Genomic DNA, 24,306 nt, shown 5'->3' with positions numbered 1-24,306 from the left:
TTATGCACTTATATTTTGTATATAAATATGTTAATTTTGTTAACACATATTTTCTATAGGCACATATAAAAATATCATTTTATATTTATATATATTATTTATATTTAAATATATATTATATAAATTATATATTTATTTTTATATTTTATGTTATACATATACTGATCATGCACTATCAGCAACAGGAAGTACTCAATGAAAACTTGTTAAATAAAACTGAAAAATGGCCCAAACTGAAGTCCCTCTGCATTTGCAAACTGTGCAGGATTCTATGCTTGAGACCCCAGTGCGGGTCCTGTGGCTTCCCAAACCACCTAATCTCCTGTATCATCGCCCGTATTCTGAGAAGAGTTGTCTCAATGATACTATGATTTTGATCTCTTATTTCAAAAGTGTTTTTGATCTCTTATTCCAAAAATCTAGTTCATGTAATAGATTTTTTTTAAAAACATACTGTCCAGACTCTACCTGGGTAATAATGGGATCAGATTCTCATCATAGTGAACACCAAGGGGGACAACATGGAGACAGTTATGAAGAATATAAACTAAGCTTATCCACACTGAATTCTCCTTGGCATCCTGAGGACAAGAGGGTCTGACTAGATGGCTTATCCGAGTAAACAACATATAAGGGTATTTATTAAATGCCTTTAGACATTTTAGGTTCAGTTCAGTTTAGTTCAGTTGCTCAGTCATGTCCAACTCTTTGCAACGCCTTGAATCACAGCACGCCAGGCCTCCCTGTCCAGCACCAACTCCCGGAGTTCACTCAGACTCACGTCCATCGAGTCAGTGATGCCATCCAGCCATCTCATCCTCTGTCATCCCCTTCTCCTCCTGCCCACAATCCCTCCCAGCATCAGAGTCTTTTCCAATGAGTCAACTCTTCGCATGAGGTGGCCAAAGTACTGGAGTTTCAGCTTTAGCATCATTCCCTCCAAAGATATCCCAGGGCTGATCTCCTTCAGAATGGACTGGTTGGATCTCCATGCAGTCCAAGGGACTCTCAAGAGTCTTCTCCAACACCACAGTTCAAAAGCATCAATTCTTCAGTGCTCAGCCTTCTTCACAGTCCAACTCTCACATCCATACATGACCACAGGCAAAACCATAGCCTTGACTAGATGGACCTTTGTTGACAAAGGAATGTTTCTGCTTTTCAATATGCTATCTAGGTTGGTCATAACTTTTCTTCCAAGGAGGAAGTGTCTTTTTATTTCATGGCTGCAGTCACCATCTGCAGTGATTTTGGAGCCCCCAAAATAAAGTCTGACACTGTTTCCACTGTTTCCCCATCTATTTCCCATGAAGTGATGGGACCAGATGCCATGATGTTAGTTTTCTGAATGTTGAGCTTTAAGCCAAGTTTTTCACTCTCCTCTTTCACTTTCATCAAGAGGCTTTTTAGGTTATGACATGTTTAAATGGCAACAAAAACTGTTTTTCTGGGTATGGTAGCATTTTCATGTCAAGACCATGGTTGGATGTTAGTCCCATGCTGCTGCTGCTGCTGCTGCTGCTGCTGCTAAGTCGCCTCAGTCATGTCCGACTCTGTGCAACCCCATAGACAGCAGCCCACCAGGCTCCCCCGTCCCTGGGATTCTCCAGGCAAGAACACTGGAGTGGGTTGCCATTTCCTTCTCCAATGCATGAAAGTGAAAAGTGAAAGTGAAGTCGCTCAGTCGTTTCAGACTGTTAGCGACCCCATGGACTGCAGCCTACCAGGCTCCTCCGCCCATGGGATTTTCCAGGCAAGAGTACTGGAGTGGGGTGCCATTGCCTTCTCCAAGTTAGTCCCATGGTAGATGTTAATTCCCTGTTGGCTCAGATGGTAAAGAATCTGCCTGCAGTGCAGGGGACCCAGGTGCAATCCCAGGGTTGGGAAGATCCCCTGGAGAAGGAGATGGCTACCCACTCCAGTATTCTTGAATGGAGAACTCCACAGACAGAGGAGCCTGGCAGGCTACAGTCCATGGGGTCACAAAGAGTTGGATACAACTGAGCAACTAACACTTTCATCTTTCAGATGCTAAGTAGTCCTATATTATAGTTATAATTGCTGCTGGAAACTGGAAATTTTGTGATGGCTCTTCTTTGGTGTCTGAAACATAGTGTGGTGTTTTTACTGGACTCTCCAAAATTGCTGCTTTTTTACCCTTGGCGGTAAGTTCCCACTGCCTAAGTTTTTGTCTTGAAAGTTTTATGATGCCCTCCAAAGATGGAACAGAGACCATGGATTCCAAACCAATTTGATGGGCTCCTGAAATCCAGGTAAGCTCTAAGAGATCTGTGCTCCTCATTTATTCCTAGTAATTATACCTCCAGTCTGAGTGTCTCCCTCAGATAATTTCACTTCACAGATGATGAAACCAAAATTTCAGAAAGGAAGGCAATGGCACTCCACTCCAGTACTGTTGCCTGGAAAATCCCATGGATGGAGGAGCCTGGTAGGCTGCAGTCCATGGGGTCACTAAGAGTTGGACATGACTGAAGCGACTTAGCAGCAACAAACAGTCATCTACAAAGACATGATGAATATCAAATCAACCCAATTTGTATCATTGATTTAAAATCCTGACAACTTACTATCAAGGTCCCAAGCTGGCTACACCCCTATAATACTACGATGGAGCTCTCAAAACAACAAAAGTCTTAGTATGTGAGAAAGAAAAAGTAAGACAAGTCATCTCTAGTACTGCTGTATGGGAAGGGGCGCTTGCAGACACACACATACACACGTGACCTTTTAAGTTTCAGCTCTGTCACTATGTTTCTCTGACTTTGGGAAGTCACTGTTCAGTCTTTAATTATTTGTCAAATTGGGGCAGGAAAAAGAGTGAGTGGATCAGTTCAACTGCATGTGTTCTTAGGGCTGATGCTGAAGGATTCTGGAGTGTGTACTTGTATGATATCATGATCTATAAAAGCCTGGAAAATTATTATAGGTTGGGAGTCTCCTTTTCATGATCCTTCCCCTCTCTCCTACCTCTAAACTTGAAAATTGCCAAAGTTCCACCCAAGCTCTCTCTTCTTCTCTAGCACGGCTTTCTCCTTGGGTGGTCTCACCCATTTCCAGAACTTGTTTTTAAAGCCTATTTTATCTGCTATTAGTATAGCCATTTCAAGTTGCTTACAGTTGCTATTTGCATGGTGTATCTTTTTCCATCCTTTTGCTTTCAAGCTGTTTGTATCTTTTAATCTAAAATGCCTCCTGTACACAGCAAATACTCAGATCATGTTACTTTTTCAACCTAATCTGATAATCCGTCTTTCAGTTGGACTGTGTGATGATCCATATTTTAGTATCATCCATAAACCATATTACTAAAATGGTTGAATTTACATCTGCCAGTTTGCTTTTGGTTTTATGTCTCAAATCTCTTTGTTCTTCTGTTTCTCTTTTACTGCTTTCATTTGTATTTAATGGATATTTCCTAGGTGGAGGACTAGAGGCCCTATTCTTTCTGAATAAAGGTTCTGCAACACAGGACTTTTGAAGAAAGATGAAAAATGCTGGCAGCCTGCCCCTTGCATGGTGATTCTGAAGATATAGCTGGGAGGGAGGTGTCATAGCTCAAACGTCAAAGACTCTCACTGTTCTTACTAAGATTTACTAAATTTACTTGAATGAATATTGCTCTAATTGCTGTTTGCCCTTAGGAAAGTTATCAGAGAATATATACAATTTTCTTTAGTTAAATGGTCACTGGGGAGAATGTTTGCTGTGCTTCTAGCTCCGTCATTCCAGAGGTTAATCACTTATCCAACCTCTTAAATATCATCTATGAGCTAATGATGCCTGTGTGTCTATTGCCAGCCCAAGCTTTCATCTGGATACCAGACTTCCATCTCTAGCAGACTGCTTGACATCAAGTAGATATAGTTAGTTTTTCTCAGAAAGGTTCTTTATAGGTCTTTTTTATTTTAGTAAATAAACCTACCACTGACCTAGTTAATCAAGTAAAAACCCTGAGCATCAGCTTGGATGCCTCCCTCATCGACCACATGTAATCCATCAGCAAGTCCCATGGGTTCTTTCTATCAACTGCATCTAGACATTGACCATCTCTCTCCACATCCCTGTCTAATGGCTGAATCTAAATTACTCCCCCTTCTCCCAGTCTACTAAAATAGTCTTCTAATAGACTCCACTTTCATTCCTGCTACCCCTCCAACATGTGCCTCACACAACTCCCAGAGTGATCATTTTATATATAATAATAATATATTACCCTTGGCACATGATTTCTACCACTGGCTTCAGTCCTGTAGGAACTGGCTGAATTGTATCTCTTCTTCCAAACTTATCTAAACCTCCCCCATTGCCTGGTCTGTTTTAGTCACACTGACCTCTTTTATTTAAAATATTTATTTATTTGGCTGTGCTGGGTCTTAGTTGCAGCATGTGGAACCTTTTTTTTTTTTCCCCAGTATGTGGGATCTAGTTCCCTGATCAGGGATCAAACCCAGGCCCCCTGCAGTGGGAGTGTGGAGTCTTAGACCCTGGACTAGTGGGAGTGTGGAGTCTTAGCCACTGGACTACTAGGGTAGGCCCTGTCCTCTTTCACAGTATGCTTTCCTTTGCTTTAGTATACTTTCCATAGTTCTCTCTCCTCCCTTTTCATAGTGGCCATTTCTCCTCTTTTTCTTTTTTTTAGCTTAAATGAGAAGTTTCCTATGTAGCTTTTCCATTATTATTCTGTTGATTCATCCCATTCATTTATTTTGCAACCCCTGACACAGTTTGTAGTTATTAACTTGTACAGTGATTTATCGTCTGTTCCCACTAGCTGGTAAATCCCAGGACAGCAGAAGTCATAGTTGTTTTTGTTGATCATAGTTGTTTTGTTGATCTGTTTTTGTTTATGATAGCAGAAATCATAGATGTTTTTGTTTTATAATAAATATCTACCACTACTTAGAGCTCTGTCTTACCAAGCACTGAATATGCATCAGGAACTGATTTAAGGCATACATGAAAATAAATGTATATGTACATCTACACATACATACATACATACATACACTCACATATATAGATATACACATGTACACACATTTACATACATAGTCACGCAAGTACACATATACATACACACCAATTTAATTCTCATAACAAACCTACAAGATAATTTTTATGTTCACTTTACAGCTGGTTAAATTAAAGCACAGGGAGGTTAAGTGACTTGTCCAAGGTCTCACAATAAGTGAGCAGTTGAACCCGCTGTTGCAGTCTGGGCTCTTAGCCATTTCATATTTCTCTGAGAGCATTGCCAGCAACAAAGTAGGCACTCGGTTAATACTGTAGGATGAGTAAACAAGGAGTGAAACAAAATGAACATACTACCAACTGCTAGAGCAGGGCTGTCCAAAAGAACTTTCTGGGATGATGGAATTTCTTCATCTCTGCTCTCCTATACAGCAGTCACAAGGCTCATATGGCTGTTGAGCGTGTGAAATATAGCTAGTGTGACTCAAAAATTGAATTATTCTTGTTTAATTTCAAGAAATTTGAGTGTACATAGCTACATGTGGCTACCGATTATCACATTGGATAGTACAGTCCAAGACTTTTAGGAGGTGGTATCACTTTTGATGTCGTGAGGTTTACACAATCTTGATGAATTTAACTCCAAAAACAGACCACAAAATTCCCTTCTGCATTTCTTTTTTCCCTAGTGTCTTCCACCCACGGTTTTGCAAACATCCTTCATCCTCCCACTATACTTCATTCCAATCTAGAGAATGACGCTCCTACCCTCACGCGTAGCTCCAACAAAGTCATTTTCCTGCCTCCTCAATAGTGCCCTAAACAGTCCTCCAGAAGTATTTCAGTAGCCAACAAACATCTAGAGCCTGCCTGGATGGACTACTAGCCTGGGCACTGGGAAGGGGTAGAGGGAGCGGGAGATGTGAAGAAAATTAAACAAGGTCCCTGCCTAATGGTGTGTGATAGGGGGAGGGAGGTGGGGAGAGCAGCTAGACTGATAAACTGATACATTTGAAGGATTCAGTCAGAGGGATGGAGTTGGGGAAAAGGCTTGTGGCCTCAGGAGTTTGCACTTCACAGAAATTGCTCTAAAATGGCACTGATTCCACTCACACCTGGACCATAAGAGTAAATGGATGGAGACAGATTTGCTTTCAAAACCAAGTTCAGGATGGATATAAGAAAAACCTTACGATGTCTAAAAAGAAATGACTGGCCCAGATACAGAGAACTGTTGTTACATTTCACCCTGATTGCCTGGGCTGCGGGGGGTTGGATTCAGTTCTTAGAACAGCACCACACCTTTACAGCAAGAGAAATAATCAAAGAAAGAGTAGAGATTAGACTGAGAGCAAATCTTAAGGAACAGGAGGAAGGGGAACAAAAGCGGTGCACATTAACCGTCCAACTCGTGGGTAATCACTACTCATATTCTTCCAGAGTCTCCAATAACTGGGTAGTGAGCATGCATTTCTTTCCTCCCACTATTGGCATACTTGGAATCTCACTTACATTGTATGTAGGTTAGGGCAAAAGATGTTGCTTTGTTTGGATTTTGCTTCTTCTGTGGAATTCATTATAAAGCAATGTGCTTTTGTGTGCCAAAGAGCAGAAAGGCTCCACTTCCTCTTTTCAAAAGGATTTGGGCAGAAGTCAACTACTCTATTTATTCCATGCAGCTCTCCTTTTGATGACTAGATGTGTGCTGGTTATAGATGCCACAGAAAAGCAGTGAATTTTCTCACCACAAAGAGCTTTCTATCTTAGAATGTGTCTCACAGCATCATGCTTCTGAGAGTGCAATTTTTAGTCTGTCCTCTAAATGTCACTCCATCAGGAGAAAGCACTTAAACATATATAAATACCCAGATGATGCCAAAGTGCTTCATTTCTCATCCACAGATCTGTTATGAGTGTGAGAGTGTGAAATGATCGTGTCTTCTATTTTCCCCAAACTTCCTCTATTTTATTCTTTTCAATTAAAGTAGTTTGCTAAACGCAGACTCAAATGGGATTTCATTGTGATGCTTTTACAACACTTCTCTGATACGGGACATCACAGATCAGAAAATTAAAATATAAACAAACAGAGAAGGTCTAGATCAACTGTCCCCATCTATTCTATTCTAGACTGACGGGAATATCACCTAAGAAATTAACTCTCTGCTTGTAAATTAACTCCAGACTTTCCCAAAGTGTGTTCCTGAGAACATTAGTTCTGTGAACTGTACCGCAAAGAAAGCATTTCATGGCAAATTGCCCCTCAGCCCAATTGACTACACAAAATGGTTGGACTCTTTGCATAAAGATTTTCAGCTTTCAGGTGTACCCTCCACCTCACATCTCTACTACTGAGTAAGAAGTCCTTATGCAAGCAAGCCTTAGACCAAGCTCTGCCAAACACATATGAAGGAAAGTGTTAGTCACTCATTCGTATTCGACTCTTTGTGACCTCATGGATTTTAGACTGCCAGGCTCCTCTGTCCATGGAATTGTCTAGGCAAGAATACTGGAGTGGGTAACCATTCCTTTCTTCAGGGGATCTTTCCTAGCCAGGGATCACATTCAGTCTCCTGCATTGCAGGCAAATGCTTTACTGTCTGAGCCACCAGGGAAGTCGTATGTGTAATAGCAGGTAAACACAAAGTACGGAAATGCCTATTTCTCGTGTAAACCCTGGGAGATCCCAGTCTGCCTTGAGGTGGTTGCATAAGTGCCTTTCATAAAATGTTCACTCTGCTTAAGACAGGCTGAGACCATAGTCCTCTGATGGCTGAACCAGCCACTATATGTCAAGTGACAGAACCCTCCATGAAGTGTGGGCATAGAGAACCAAAGAGACTAGGTGGCTGGCTCCCCTGGTTCATACACTTTATTCACAGAAGGATAGGCGGGGCCATACAATCATTCTGGCTCTTAACGTAGCTGAACATCATTAATTTTAATAATCAATAAAGCATTTCTATTTCTCTTTTGAAAATTAATAAATCCTGTGATGTGGATTATAAGAGGCACATTCAAAAGGTCTGAATAAATACCTTTGAGGTTGGATTTTTGCTGAGGGCACTTCAAATGCAGCTTTCTCCTACTGGGTAGGCTGAAAGTAGTTTACACATGCCTGTGCTCACATAGAAAACCAATACAGTATTGTAAAGTAAAAAAAATTTTTTTAATATAAAATAATAAATATAAATGAAATTAAAAAAAAAAAAGAAAACATGACCCTGTTTATGTTAAGTGATTACCGAAGTGAATTCACACACTGATCCCATCATGCATGCTTGGGGAAGTTTGGAAATCCTCTTGGGAATTCACAGAAGTAATAAACACACTAAAGGTTCTCCCAAGTCCTACAAAAAGAAAATCTTGGCTACATTTGAAAGATTTCCATGTATTTGGCCTTGGAAATGTCAGGACACGTGCATTTGAAGAAAGTACTAATTCTGTGTTCAAAGCAATCTACTAATCTAAGCATCATTTCCAAACTGGATTCTGAATAAGAGCTGATGTTCAATGTCATTCCAAGTCCAGTCAACTCTTTACATGGGAAGAAAAAGACATTCCGATTCAGAAATCATTCTCCTGTGAGTCTAATGTGCAAGGATCTGTCCCCTAGAGGCTAGTATCTTCTAACATGGTAAAACTGAGTTTTGAGATCAGCATAATTCACAGGTCGTGGCAACCCTTCATTAAGATCATAGCATAGTACATACCAGGGACGTATTTTGACAAGGACATAGCATCTGTCATTTCATTTTTTCTTTTCAACAATGTATGCAAAATATATCATCATCATCCTTTTATAGACAAGGGCACTGAATTTTTGAAAGGCTAAAGACATTTTTAAAATCATTGAGTAATTAAGCAGCAGCATTAGGGTTAGAATATACGGAAGGCCTATTCAAAAGTGTGGACTCAACCACCACGCTGCCCCTTTGAGGAGCAGATCCTTCACCGATGGCCAACCTCTTATGTTCGCCTCCCCCAAGTTTAGGTTTCAGTAGCCAACCAGTTGCCCTCAGCTCCAGCCAGCTTTGTAGACATGTAATCTGCGCAATTGCTTGTGCTTGGCCCTGTGCTTGGCTTGGTGCTTTGCTGTGCCGTCTTGAAATTCTTAATAACTTTTGAACAAGGAGGCCTACATTTTTATTTTGCAGTGAGCTTCACAAACTACATGGCTGGTGCCATCCATACCACATAAGCTATAATTGACATAAGCTTCAAAAAAAATTTTTTTAAGGCAAATTAGCTGCATAGAGTTCAGCTGATTTTGGAAACTAATTTGAGGATATACTGCCCAATCTTAGGTTATGAAAAAAATATTTTGGCTTATTACCACTCTAGTGGAAACAGATAAGCCAATTATTAGTCTATTAATTACCCTGGGAAGAGTTTTCAAAACTCGTGAGCAACAGGGCAGAAACGTCACACCCTCCAACATGTGACCCAGTTCTATATGATTAATGCCAACACTGACCAGTTGAACGATTGCAAGGTCGCAAATCACTGGTCACGGCACTTGTGTGGTTAGGAACGCTCCGGGTGCGTCACACTCACACTGGGGCAGGAACCGCTGGTTTGATAACACAGAGGCGTTTCTATCTCCCTTGTTAATCTTGCCCTAAAGAGGATGGAAAAAAGCTGAAGACTTGCTTGTTTTCCCAACTTCCTATACAGTGAAGTGTCATGTCACTTAATGCTGGCCAATGCGATGGAAGCTTTCTGGGAAGCTTCCGGAGAAAGCGTTTTCCTTTGTTACAAGAAAGAGAGTTCCATTACAGGAAAAGAGGTTTTTCACTATCACACCTTTGTCCACCACCTGCTTCAGTTTTATATGGCGCTACAGCAGCCATCTTCTGACAATGAGGTAAAATCATGAATATGAAAAGCCAACAAGTAAGATGGTAGAGTAGACAGATGGGATGTTGCTGATCGCATGGAACAAGTGACCCAATCCTGATGATCTCGATTAACCCACCGTTTGTTTAAATTTCTGTTATCTTTTATTTTCAACCAAGAGTATTCTTAACTAAGCACAAAATTTTTCAAAATCTGATCCCTTTAACTAAAGGACAAGGCTTCCATTAACTTCATAGGGAAGACTCTCACGGTAGCTCAGACCAAGTCCCCCAACCATCTTGGCCTTCCCTCTAGTTCTTCAAAATTCAACACATCCCCCTAAACTTATTTGTATACCTATCACCAAACTCTGCACCTTCTTGTCACACTGCCTGTGTCTTTCCACACATTCTAGTGTCTACCACAGAGCCTGACACCTTTACCCATCTTGGGCAATGTATTGAATTGATAAGCAGCATTCTGTGACTGTATTCAGTAACAAAATCTTATTCTTCAAAAATTTTGTGCTTTTACAACTGAATTTAAAAGTGAAATACCTACTGCTCAGTGTTTTGATAGGTGATGGCCTTAAAACGTTAAAATGGAAAATCCTGTATAATAACTGAGGGATGCTAAGTATTAATATAAAGTTGACTGGGTTCTAGTAAGCCATCAGTGATCTTGGCAATGACTGACAGGATCAGCTGTGATGTGATGTGGTACTGTGTGGCATGGCATGGCATGGCATGGCGTGGTATGGAGAAGCATGGAGGTCATGGGCAAAGACTGTGGAGTCATACTACCTGGGCTCAACTTCACCTCCATCACTTACTAGATGCCTACTTCAGCTCCATCACTTATTGAATGCCTTTAAGCGAGTGTCTTCCTTCTGAACTTTGGTTTCCTTATTCCAGAATGAAGAATTACCTGACTCAGGAAGGTAGTATGAGAATTAAATGAATAAGAGAATGAAAACAGGAAGTACTTAACACAAGGCACGGCTCTTAGTAGGCACTCAATAGGCTTTAGTTACTGTATTTCACCTTAGGCACTATCTGGGAATCACTTCTCAAAAATTCTCAGAGCACTGCACATATCTAATATCTAGGACATAGAAGTCATATAATACATATTTAAAGAAAAATTTAAGAACAGTAGATAGCACACATATTAGAATGGCCAAAATCTGGAACACTGGCAACACCAAATACTGGTGATGTTGTGGAACAACAGGAAGTCTCATTCATCGCTGGGAATGAAAAATGGGAAAGCTACTTTGGAAGACCATTTGGCTGATTCTTACAAACTAAACATACTTTTGCCATGCAATCAGCAATCATGCTCCTTGGTATTTACCCAAAGCAGTTGAAAACTTACGGCCACAGAAAATTCTACACGTGGATGTTTACAGCAGTTTTATGCATAACTGCCAGACCATGGAAGCAACCAAGATATCTTTTAGTAGGTGAACAGGGATAAATAAACTGTGCTATAGCCTGATAATGGAAATTACTCAGCACCAAAATGAAATGAGCTATCAAACCATAAAAAGACAAAGAGGAGACAAATTCATATTACCAGGTGAAAGAAACCAATCTGATAAGGTCACATTCTGCATGGTCTCTACTTCATGACATTCTAGAAAAAGCAAAGGAAACAAACAATTTAATGCTTGCTGGGGTAGTGAGGAGCAGGGCAGGGATTAATAGGTAGAGCAATTAAAAGGCTTTTTAGGGCAATGAAAATATTCTATATGATACCATAATGATGGATACTTGTTGTTATATATTTGTCCAAACCTATGGAATACACAACACCAACAGTGAGACCTAAGGTAAAACTATGTACTCTAGGTGGTTATAATGTGTCAATGTAGTTTTCAGTAATAAAAAAAATGTAACCTAAGGTGTGGAATATTGACAATGGGGGAGGCTTGCATGTGTAGGGCAAAGAATATATAGGAAATTTCTTCCTCTCAATTTTGCAACTAACTCAAAACTCTTTTCAAAAGAAAGTCTTTAAAAACAAACCGAAAAAGCAGTCATGGATAACTTCTGAAGAGTCAAAGTGTTAATCCCTCAGTCATATCCAGCTGTTTGTGACTCCATGGGCTATAGCCAACCGGGCTCCTCTGTCCATGGAATCCTCCAGGCAAGACTACTGGAGTGGGTTGCCATTTCCTTCTCCAGGGGATCTTTCCAACCCAGGGATCGAACCTAGGTCTCCCACATTACAGGCAGATTTTTTTACCATCTGAGCCAGCAGAAAAGCCCCGAAAGAGTCAAACTGAGCTTCATATCAGACCTATGCAGGATGTCGGAGCTTGGGGCCCAGGTCCAACAGCTTAAGGTTCCCTCATTGTCCCGCTCTGCCATCAAAGGCAAGTACGTTAACATCAAGTTCCTCAGTTTCCTTAGGTGTAAAATGTGAATTATAAACACACCATTGGGTATTTGGAGGAGTGATGGGTTCTGCCCAGTGTCTGACACTTAGCAGTCAATAAATGCTAATTCTTTTAAATAAACCCTAGAGAAGGCTCTGTGTGCTATGCTGAATGAAAATACACACTTGATTTTAATGTCTCTTTTTTCCCTGAGGTTCTTTCTAAACCTTGTGATATTCGGCTCTCTACTGACCACTGAGTCTTAGAGTTCTTCCACCCTGTGCACAACTGTGAACCTTGCCATACTAAGTTCACAACACACACTGTTGTCACCTCTAGTTTAATAAACAAATGGCTCCCTGCCAGAGTGGTAGTCCTTGATTGCAAATTCCTATCTGTTTAACTCTCTAAAAGCAAAGTGTAAATTGGAGCCAAGCATATCATTCCTGGCATCCTTGCTCTGATGAATTAAGGTGAACTATGGGCCCATTCCACAGTTTACCCAAGACGCTGCGTATGTTTGCAAAAGTACGTCCCTGGAAACCCAGGGAATTTTAGAAGACGTTCTTCCTAGCTGCATGCAGCTATAGGTACTGTCCTTCCTCCCATAGACAGAAGTATAAAGGGTGGCCAGATAAACAGTATTTGTGGGAAAGAGGTAGCTCTCTTGTTGGTAGATGAGGATGGTAAATAGAAGAGTCTTATTATAGAAAAACTGGGCAGAAAGATGTGACAGCAAATAGAATCTCGATACACAAGCAAAGGATGTAAGGCATTTACTGCATTTCCCTGTCCAGTTTTTATGCCTTCCTTTTTTGATATCAATGCCTCAGTTTCTTAGAAGAGTCTTCTAGTCCTGAAAGATTGAAGGCAGGAGGAGAAGGGGATGACAGAGGATAAGATGGTTGGATGGCATCACTGACTCAATGGACATGAGTTTGGTAAACTCTGGGAGTTGGTGATGGACAGGGAGGCCTGGGGTGCCGCAGTCCATGGGGTCACAGAGTTGGACATGACTGAGCGACTGATCTGAACTGAACTGGGAGGGAAAATGACTCAATTTCAGCAGAAAGAACTTTTCAGAACTTCTGCTGAAACACTTTGGAAAGTCACTTTTTTCCCACTGGATGCCAAGATGACAGGGGGCAGCCTGCTTGAGAGTAAAGCCGACACAGAGGAGCAAGAGTGAGAAGGTAAGAGGTGTGGCTTTGCTGGGTCATTGGTCGAGAATCTGTATCTAGCCAGCCATGAATCCGCTGGACTTTTCCATTACGAGAGCCAGGGAATTCCCTTTTTGCCTATGCAAGTTTCAATTATTTCCTGTTACCTGAAACTGAAAAAAAAGTGATTCATTACTGAGGTAAAAGAGGAAGTCACATCTACTTATCATATGTCATACTTTTCCTTCAAACACCAAGTACCTTCCATGTGATCTCTATATTGCTCTGTGGCGGCTGTATTTTCCCAACCACTTACTCACAAATTCAGCTAACTGCTCAGACAAGCAGAATTTTACTCATGGAACAACAGAGCATCTTGTCTGAAAATCAGAGTTACTCTGAAAGCCAGGGACAGTTGGAGAAAACACATTTCCTGATAGTAATAATCACAGTCTCATTCCCCGGGTGAACTTTGGAGGCATGCATTTCAAACTCACATTCCATAATTTAGTAATCAGGCTAAAAATATCTTTGCTACACTCTCTGAGTAAAGATGGAAACACAGTGCTGAAAGCCACTTATCTGCAGCAAACTCTGAGCTGCTTAGTCAATATTTGGACCTCGTGGAAAGAATCTGAGTGGGGAATTCAGTCTACACACCCACTCTGCCATCTTGCCTCTTGGGAATGAACCACCCTAGTAACTTGCATCTTCAGCATCCCAGGAACCACTTTGCTATGCAAGGGTAACACACCTTATATGTTATAGAAATTTTCTTAGAATCTGTGCAAACTCAAGTTTGTTCACTCCAGACCTAAGGTCTATGCTTTATTACACATGATCATTTCAGAGATGACGGGTTACTAATTATTGTGGATCGGCAGCTGACAAGGGGTTCCTAAGGCTGTGGCTTCTACTGTGGCTGTTGGCATTATAATTTGTTTTTGAAATCCAGAGGGCTACTGCTGGATTTAACCCTTACTATGTTCCAGGCCCTGTATTAAACATTTTACATACATTGACCAATAAACTACTTAACAAAACTCCATAGCATAACATCTATTGATATCTCCAATTTACGTATGAAGAAACTGAGGCTCAGAAAAAGTTGAACAAAATTCCCAAGATCACATACTTAGTAAATGATGGAACTGGGGCCAAATTCTAGGGCAATCCCCTCTATTCCCCATAATTCATGTTCTCGCGTGCCTTTCTACATTTAGGTTTCTTATGAGAATTTTAGTATTTTACCTGGGAACATCAGTGTTCATTCTGATAACTTGAAAATACTTAATAAGAGAATGCAAAGATAATACGTTAAGCACACAGAAATATACAACAGTAAGAGTAACTCAGCATCTCCCCTGGGGCAAACACAAGGCTTGGGGAATACAGCAGCCTCATGAAGCCCCACAGCAAAAGCATTGACAAAGGAAGGCTCGTGGATTTCTAGGAAAAGCTGAGAGTTGAAATCAGAAACTTCTGTTCTGGCGTCTGCACCGCCCTGCAACCCGCTGGTTATCTGTACCTGGCAGGACTGTTCACCTGTTGGGAGCTCAGTTTTCTAATCAATAACAGAGTAAGGCTAGATGATCTCCAAAGTCTCTTCCAGCCCTGAAATCTGTGGAGTTTCATGCTTTCTTCCTGGATCCCTGAAGAGAACAGTAAGTAGACAGATACATGCAGGAGCATAGTTCTTAAATCCAGTGAACAGTAGAAAAACCTGGGGAACTTGTTAAAACAAGATTTCTAGACCTACAACTGGAGGGCTCCTTCCAGAAAGATGGAAGATCTGCATTTTTAATGAGCCTCCCAGAGGATTTTGCTATATGAATTGTGATTGGAAATGCTGGTATTCAAAGCATCAGCAGTACTCGGGAGTTTATCCCAAGTGGACCTTGGATCCTACCCAAGATGAACTGAATCAGAACCTGCACACCAAGGTGTCTCGGTCATGCTCATGTAAGGGACCAACCTGGTTAATCTTTTTGTTACAATAAAATTGCGGGAATATAGTTGCTTTATAACATTGTGTTAGTTTCTGCTGCACAGCAGCAACCTGGTTAACCTTGATAGTGTGCTCAGTTTTGATACCAAAGAAACCGCAGCAGTCCCTTACCTATTTGTTATTCATTCAGTTTCTCCTGTGGTGGATGTTTTTATCCAGGAGAGATAAAAAATTACAACTTCGAAAAGCATCATCTGGAAGAGGGTTGTCAGGGTAAGTTTGGCAGAGCCAAAGACTTCAGTCCTCCAGGGCCATCTGGGAGTAGGGATTGTGTCAGGCAACCTGGAGTGAGCCAACCTCCAGGCCACAAACCTCACTTCAAACCGAGCTGCCTCACTTTAATCAGTTTCAGAAATTGGGATTATAGTTTGATTTTCTTTGAAAAAAGGGTTTCACTGTTTTCAGTTTTGTAAGCTCATGCTCCACAGTGCCCCTAAATACCATCAGTACCTTCTCCATGTTAGCCAAGAGATGGGCTTAGAGAATGAACCTGGTTCTGTTTTCCTACATGCTTCCCTTGGGAGCTGAGATCTGACCTTCAAAATGTCAAAACGTGCCCCTGTTCCCAGGAGGGCTGTTAAGTTACTTTCCTATCTTACTTTAATATACGATGACCATGAAAGACACTAATGTGGAAAATTCTGAATTTGGCTCACATGCCAGTCCTAGTTTGTCTAATGAAAGCTCCATGTATCTTTTCTTATAATGCAAAATGTTCCCACCAGTCAATGGGAACTTGATCTTTAAGGTAAATATAAGCAGTCCAGATCCTTCTTTAGACCAAGTATTTTGGGGACATCTTTAGTGATTAACATTGCTTGGCGGCTCTAGAGTTAGAGTCTCAGAACTCACTTAATAAAAAATTCACAAGAGGCCCAGGAAAAGATAACCCCCATTTCATTAACACCTAATGAGTGATTGTCAATGGGGATGCATGTGAGAATCACCTGGGGAGCTTTGAAAAATCTTGATGCCTAAGCCACATCTCACTAAATCAATTTCTAGGACTGGGTCTCAAACTTTGATGGGACCCTAGATGATTCTAATGTGCAGCTTCATTTGAGATCCACTGACCAGCACACTAGATATGGGAGTCCTGGAGACGGAATCCTATCAGACACATGCTCATTGGCCCTACGCCACCCTCTCTTGTTCCTCCTCTCCCCCATCTAGATAATTCAATCACTTAGCAGTTATTTATTGGAACTCCACTATATACTCATTTGGAACTGGAAATCAGAAATTCACAAATCCTATCCTTGTGAAGCTAAGAGTACTACAAACAAAAGTGAATTAGAGTGAAGTTAAGTCAGAAAGAGAAAAACAAATATCGTATATTAATGCATATATGTGGAATCTTGAAAAATGCTACAGATGAACCTATCTGCAGGGCAGGAAGAGAGACACAGACCGAGGAAAGACCGTGGACACAGTGGGGGAAGGGACTGGTAAGATGAAATGGGTGATTAGGATTGACAACTACACATCACCTTGTGAAAAATAGTTAGTGGCACACGCTATAAAGCACAGGAGGCTTAGCTTGGTTCTCTGTGATGACCTAGATGGGTGGAATGGGGCTGGGGAATGTGGTGGAAGGGAGCCTCAAGAGGGAAGTGATATATGAATACATAGAGCTGATTCACTTCATCGGATAGCAGAAAGTAATACAACATTATAAAGCAACTATACTCCAATTAAAATTTTTTCAAGTATGAACAGGTGCTACAAAGAAGACAAAATAGGGTGCTACTGTGTAGGAATAGCCTGAGAAAATGACATCCGGGTTCTGAGCTGATATATGAATCTGGATAAGAACAGAACTATAAGACAAACTGAGGTAGAAGCTCTTACGCACAAGGAATAATCAGTGCAAGAGTCCCCCCTCCCTCCATAGGAGGGAAAGAACTCGGTAAATGGAAAGGACAGATAAGTCAGGGAGGCTGGGGCAAAGTGAATGGGAAGTGAAGTTAAAGGAAATGAGATCAATGTGGGCCGAAAATGAGATGGTGTTTGCCTTTACAGGGCATAAAAAAAGAGTGGAAGAGAGAGTTTGATAGATAAATTTAACAGTGGGAAATGTCTATACAAAAGACTATATGTATCACATGAGAAATGGCCTATACTCTAACATGAGATTGCATTTCATTTTAGCTCAGTTTATGGCAAGGAGGGAGAGCCTAGAGACAGATACTAGAATTGTGTGGGAGAGGGGTTCCCTCAATATTCATTCCTGAATATTCATTGGAAGGACTGATGCTGAAGCTGAAACTGCAATACTTTGACCACCTGATGAGAAGAGCTGACTCATTGGAAAAGACCCTGATGCTGGGAAAGACTGAAGGCAGGAGGAGAAGGGGATGACAAAGGATGAGATGGTTCGATGGCATCACTGACTCAATGGACATGAGTTTGAGTAAGCTCCGGGAGTTGGTGATGAACAGGGAAGCCTGGCATGCTGCAGTCCATGAGACTGCAGAGTTGGATATGACTGAGTGACTGATCTGAACTGACTGGGGTTCCCTCAAGATAGATGGCACACTTTGTCCCTCGTCACTGTAAGAGCAACTCTCTTCCACTCCCTCAAGGATGTGATTCCTACCCTTCTGAGCAACTACTACTGGCAAGGTGGGCTATATTCCATGCTTCAAAACACAACAATAGGCACACGCAGCATTTTCAGGTGTACGCCTGTCTAATTCATTCACCCTGAACTTCAAACCCCTGTACCCTCTGACAAAGTCTATCAGGATGTCCTGCATCACCTCAAACGCACCATGACCAACACTGAACTCATCTTTCTTCATAAATAGACAGGTATCTCCTCCTATAATCTCTCTGTGAGTTGATATCAACAGACAGTCATTGAGGCTGGATCATCTCATGGTTCCCTCACTCACAGGTCTGCTGCTTGGGCTGGGTTGGCCAGAAGAGCTGAGTGGGAGCTTAGTCAGTTCCGTTCATTCTCCTCTAACTTGGGCTTCTTTATATCATGGTGGTCTCAAGATTGTTAGATTTATGCGGTTACTGCCTTCTCCCTAAATGAATGTTCCAAGAGGCAGGAAGTAGAAGCTGCCAATCTGTTAAGGTCTGAACCTGAAAACAGTCACAGCATCACTTCCTCCATTATCTATATCTGCTTGCTCAAATCAGTGTCTGAGCTCATGGGGTAGGAATCAAAGATTCACCTCTCAGTGGGAGGATTGTTGATACATTTGTAGTCATGTTTCGTCCATCACACATATAAAATACACACACACACATACATATGCTCACTATATATATATACATATATTTGTATACATATACAGTGTCTGATAATGTTAAGTTATAACCTTTCAAATTGAATCTACTCTAATCGTAACTAAATGCTATCCTTATTACCTTACAGGGATATACTTCAGTCTTTTTATAAACTTACTGGACCAGCAAATGTTGGGAGAAGGCAGGGGAAAGCAACCAATAACAGTCTTGGAAAGAATCGTTAACTTCCCTGTCAGAGGGATGGGTCACCCTCCATCTATTGGACACTGTTGGGATGCAGGAAGTTCCTATCGTAATCTTTCCAATGTAGGCATTGTGTAGTCCCAAAGAAGAAGGGACAGGCAGGGAGACTCATCTCATTGCAAATGCAGGAACTTCTGTGTTCTTCTGTGTGAAAGGTGGCCCATCAACAGAGAACAGGATATGCCAGTGTGACCATGAGTCATTAAGCGAAACCATGGCTGCTTAGGTTGAAATGTCTGCCAAAGCTGGGAGCCGTAAAACTGACCCAGTCTCCCACTCCCCCCCACAAAGGATCAAAGAACTTTCATCTCAAGACATACATGACGAGAGGAAAGAACATGGTACCATATCAAATAAAGATATGGTTGGATCCTTTAAAAGGGCAAGGATAGAATCAACTTTTCCTAAAATACATTATGAGGAAAAGGTGAAAATGAGCCAACCTAAGAATATATTAGATACATAATATGTAATATAAATGTCTTCAGATCTAATATACTAGATATATTAGATCTGAAGATAATTATGATCAAGTTGGGTATATCCCCAGTATGCAAAGCTACTACACATTGGAAAATCTAGCTGATGTAATTCACCCATGAATATATTCCTATAGTTGGTCTCTAAAGATGACCTCTTGCCATCTTGTCCTTATGTTGTCCCTCTGGACCTGAATCTAGGCTAGCCTGTGATATACTTTAAACCACTGAACATGGCTTTGCTGATTTCAGGAAAATGCCTTAAAGCTTGGAAACTCCTGCTTCACACTTTGGGCCACGATGGGCCACCATGGAATATATCAGCTACCAAGCTGGAGAGACCTTGTAAAAGCCAAATATAGAGACCATACAGAGAAAAAGTGCCCTGAGACTATGTTGGGAAAGACAGGAACAGCATTCCCAGCATGCCAGCTGCACTGGGACTTCCAGAAACCTCCAAGGAAGTGCAAGGCATTTAATGAGCCATCTGGGACCTTTCAACATCCAAGCTGAGAATCCAGATGAACCCAGAGCCAGAGCTACTGCCACTGCATGAGACCACCCAAACGAGAATGGGAGAGAAACACATTGCTGACCCTCTTAATCCACAGAAGGTAAGGGACAATAGATGGCAGAAATTTGGGTATAGACTGTTATAAAACAATAGATGAAAGAGAAAATTCATAAAACAATAGATACAAGAAAAAAGATCATTCCAAAGAATGCAGAAAAAACATTTGGGATCAATTCTACATTCATTAATGATAAAAAAATAACAGAATGGACCTAACTTCCTTAATCTGATAATGGAAATCTATGGGGGAAAAAAAAAAAAGAAAAGAAAACCCTGACAGTCATCATATTCGAAGGTGTATTCTCACTTTGAGTTAAAAAACAGACAAACTTTCCCACTGTTACCACTTTTAATGAGAATTACATGGAAGGTTTCAGTCAGTGCAGTGAGGCAAGGAAAATAAAAATTAGAAAAATAAAATTAATAAGCAGAGGAATTAGAAAGCAAGGAACAAATCTGTCATTTAAAGATTATATTTAAGAATATAAAAGAAACCAAAAGAAAAAAAAAAGTCACCAAAAGAAACTACTGATATATAATGAGACAAATATATTCTCTAGATATTAGTATGAAAAAGTCAACAATACTAAAGAGTTGAAAACACAAAAATTTTAAATAGCACTCAGAATAGCATCAACAATATGTAACAATAAATCTAATAACTGAGTTAAGACTTCCATCAAATAAATTATAAAATTTTATTAATGGACAGTAAAAAAAAGAGAGACCTAAATAAATACTCATAGATTTAAAGCCTCAGTACTATAAATATATAAATTCTCCTCCAATATAAGCCCAACTAGATGTCCCAATTTATTAACATGATAATTTGTTGATGTTGTTTAGTCGCTAAGTCATGTCTGACTCTTTGCAAACCCATGGACTGTAACCCAGCATACATGTAGCCCTGCTTCTTTGTCCAGGCATAAACTGAGTATCAAATGTGTTGGAATAGAAAAGGATGAATAAGATGAGTAAGCAACGAATAAGCACCAAGAAGAACAGCAATGTGGGAAGTGTGCCCCATCAAGGACCCAGGATTACCATGATATGAGAATTAACTGTGGATCAGTGATGCAAACAGGCCAGTGGAACAGAAGAGTGAGCCCAGAAACAGAACCGGGCGTGTACTATGGGCATTTGCTGCATGACAGAGGTATCATGGCTGCTTGGCAGGGAAAGGACAGATATCAATAAGTTTTGCTAGGACAATTGTATATCCATGTGTTTTTTAAAAAAGAAAAAAATTATACCTCTACCTTACATTATATAAAAAATAATGCCAATTAGTTTATGATCCAAATAGGACAGTATAAACTATAAAACTTATAATACAGAAGAATATTTTCACAAGTGCAATGTAAATAAGAATGCCTTAAACAAAATGCAAAGAATCATAGGAAAAGGTTGCCTATTTCACTACATTAAAAAAAAAAACTCTATCAAAAGACATTATTAAAGACTGAAAAGAAAAACTATAGGTTGGGGAAACAAACAACCAATGAAGGGCTTGTTTTCAGAAAATTAAAAGAACAATTCCAAGACAATAAGACAAAATGACACAATAGAAAAGCATCTGCAAAAGATTCAAGTCTTTTGTTTTATAAAAGATAACATAGACCAATAAATATATGAGAAGGTATTTGATCTCTTCAAGCTGGTTTTAGGAAAGGCAGAGGAACCAGAGATCAAATTGCTAACTTCCACTGGGTCACTGAAAAAGCAAGAGAGCTAACAAACCTATGAAAAGATGCTCAACACCACTCATTATCAGAGAAATGCAAATCAAAACCACAATGAGGTACCATTTCATGCCAGTCAGAATGGCTGTGATCCAAAAGTCTACAAGCAATAAATGCTGGAGAGGGTGTGCAGAAAAGGGAACCCTCGTACACTGTTGGTGGGAATGCAAACTTGTACAGCCATTATGGAGAACAGTGTGGAGATTCCTTAAAAACTGGAAATAGAACTGCCTTATGACCCAGCAATCCCACTGCTGGGCATACACACCAAGGAAACCAGAATTGAAAGAGACACGTGTACCCCAATGTTCATCGCAGCACTGTTTATAATAGCCAGGACATGGAAGCAACCTAGATGCCCATCAGCAGACAAATGGATAAGAAAGCTGTGGTACATATACACAATGGATTATTGCTCAGCCATTAAAAAGAACATATTTGAATCAGTTCTCATAAGGTGGATGAAACTGGAGCCTATTATACAGAGTGAAGTAAGCCAGAAAGAAAAACATCAATACAGTATAGAAACGTAGAAAGAACATAGAAAGATGGTAATGATAACCCTGTAAGCAAGACAGCAAAAGAGACACAGATGTATAGAACAGTCTTTTGGACTCAGAGGGAGAGGGAGAGGGTGGGATGATTTGGGAGAATGGCATTGAAACATGTATATTATCATATGTGAAATGAATCACCAGTCCAGGTTCGATGCATGATATAGGATGCTCGGGGTTGGTCCACTGGGATGACCCAGAGGGGTGGTATGGAGAGGGAGGTGGGAGGGAGGTTCAGGATGGGGAACATGTGTACACCTGTGGCAGATTCATGTCAATGTATGGCAAAACCAATACAACATTGTAAAGTAATTAGCCTCCAATTAAAATAAATAAATTTACATTAAAAAAAGGAAAAAGCAAGATAGTTCCAGAAAAACATCTATTTCTGCTTTATTGACTACGCTAAAGCCTTTGACTGTGTGGATCACAATAAACTGGGGAAAATTCTGAAAGAGATGGGAATACCAGACCACCTGACCTGCCTCTTGACAAACCTATATGCAGGTCAAGAAGCAACAGTTAGAACTGGACATGGAACAACAGACTGGTTCCAAATAGGAAAAGGAGTACGTCAAGGCTGTATATTGTCACCCTGCTTATTTAACTTATATGCAGAGTACATCATGAGAAATGCTGGGCTGGAGGAAGCACGAGCTAGAATCAAGATTGCCGGGAGAAATATCAATAACCTCAGATATGCAGATGACACCACCCTTATGGCAGGAAATGAAGAGGAACTAAAAATCTTGATTAAAATGAAAGAGGAGAGTGGAAAAGTTGGCTTAAAGCTCAACATTCAGAAAACTAAGATCATGGCATCTGGTCCCATCACTTCATGGGAAACAGATGAGGAAACAGTGGAAACAGTGTCAGACTTTATGGTTTTGGGCTCCAAAATCACTGCAGATGTTGACTGCAGTCATGAAATTAAAAGACGCTTACTCCTTGGAAGGAAGGTTACGACCCGTAACCTAGATAGCATATTAAAAAGCAGAGATATTACTTTGCCAACAAAGTTCGTCTAGTCAAGGCTATGGTTTTTCCAGTAGTCATGTATGGATGTGAGAGTTGGACTGTGAAGAAAGCTGAGTGCTGAAGAATTAATGCTTTTTAGCTGTGGTGTTGGAGAAGACTCTTGAGAGTCCCTTGGACTGCAAGGAGATCCAACCAGTCCATCCTAAAGGAGACAAGTCCTGGGTGTTCATTGGAAGGACTGATGCTGAGGTTGAAACTCCAATACTTTGGCCACCTCATGTGAAGAGTTGACTCATTGGAAAAGACCCTGATGCTGGGAGGGATTGTGGGCAGGAGGAGAAGGGGATGACAGAGGATGAGATGGCTAGATGGCATCACTGACTCGATGCACATGAGTTTGGGTGAAGTCCAAGAGTTGGTGATGAACCAGGAGGCCTGGTGTGCTGTGATTCATGGGGTCACAAAGAGTCAGGCATGACTGAGCGACTGAACTGAATTATCTGACACACACAAATAAAAAACAAAATTAAATAGCTCTGTACATCTACTAGGAGAAGGCAATGGCACCCCACTCTAGTACTCTTGCCTGAAAAATCCCATGGACAGAGGAGCCTGGAAGGCTGCAGTCCATGGGGTTGCTGAGGGTCAGACACAACTGAGCGACTTCACTTTCACTTTTCACTTTCACGCATTGCAGAAGGAAATGGCAACCCACTCCAGTGTTCTTGCCTGGAGAATCCCAGGGACGGGGGAGCCTGATGGGCTGCTGTCTATGGGGTCGCACAGAGTTGGACACGACTGAAGTGACTTAGCAGCAGCAGTTCATCTACTAGATTAACAAAAAATGTAATGCTCTGAAAATGCCAAACATGGGGGGAGTGTAGAATACTGAGAATCCTCATGCACAATTAGTGTGAAAAATGTAATCAGTTATTTTGGCGTTATGTACTCAAATCGAAGATATATTTATTCCATTAATCAGTGATTTCAGTCTTAGAGAAATAGGTGCACATGTGCCCCAGGATTATTGTAGCAGTGTAAATCTGGGATGTCCATGCTGAGTATAGTAGAAAAAATCTTGGTATATTGCTAC

At 40.8% G+C, this 24,306-nt stretch overlaps 2 long non-coding RNA genes across 2 annotated transcripts in view; one reads left to right on the top strand and one right to left on the bottom strand.

Annotated features, from left to right (window-relative positions):
- The window catches only part of LOC121817298 (uncharacterized), a 186,859-nt gene that overhangs the window by 126,397 nt on the left and 36,156 nt on the right, over positions 1-24,306 (bottom strand). The gene's annotated exons all lie outside the window — the stretch shown is intronic.
- LOC132658179 (uncharacterized) lies at positions 205-22,345 on the top strand. Its single transcript, XR_009597422.1, has 2 exons — positions 205-18,007; positions 18,771-22,345. It is a non-coding gene; the product is annotated as an uncharacterized LOC132658179 (long non-coding RNA).

The sequence above is a fragment of the Ovis aries genome, chromosome 19 (genome assembly GCF_016772045.2).
Source record: "Ovis aries strain OAR_USU_Benz2616 breed Rambouillet chromosome 19, ARS-UI_Ramb_v3.0, whole genome shotgun sequence".
Classification (NCBI taxonomy): Eukaryota; Metazoa; Chordata; class Mammalia; order Artiodactyla; family Bovidae; genus Ovis; species Ovis aries.
This window is presented reverse-complemented; position numbering and strand designations above follow the sequence as displayed.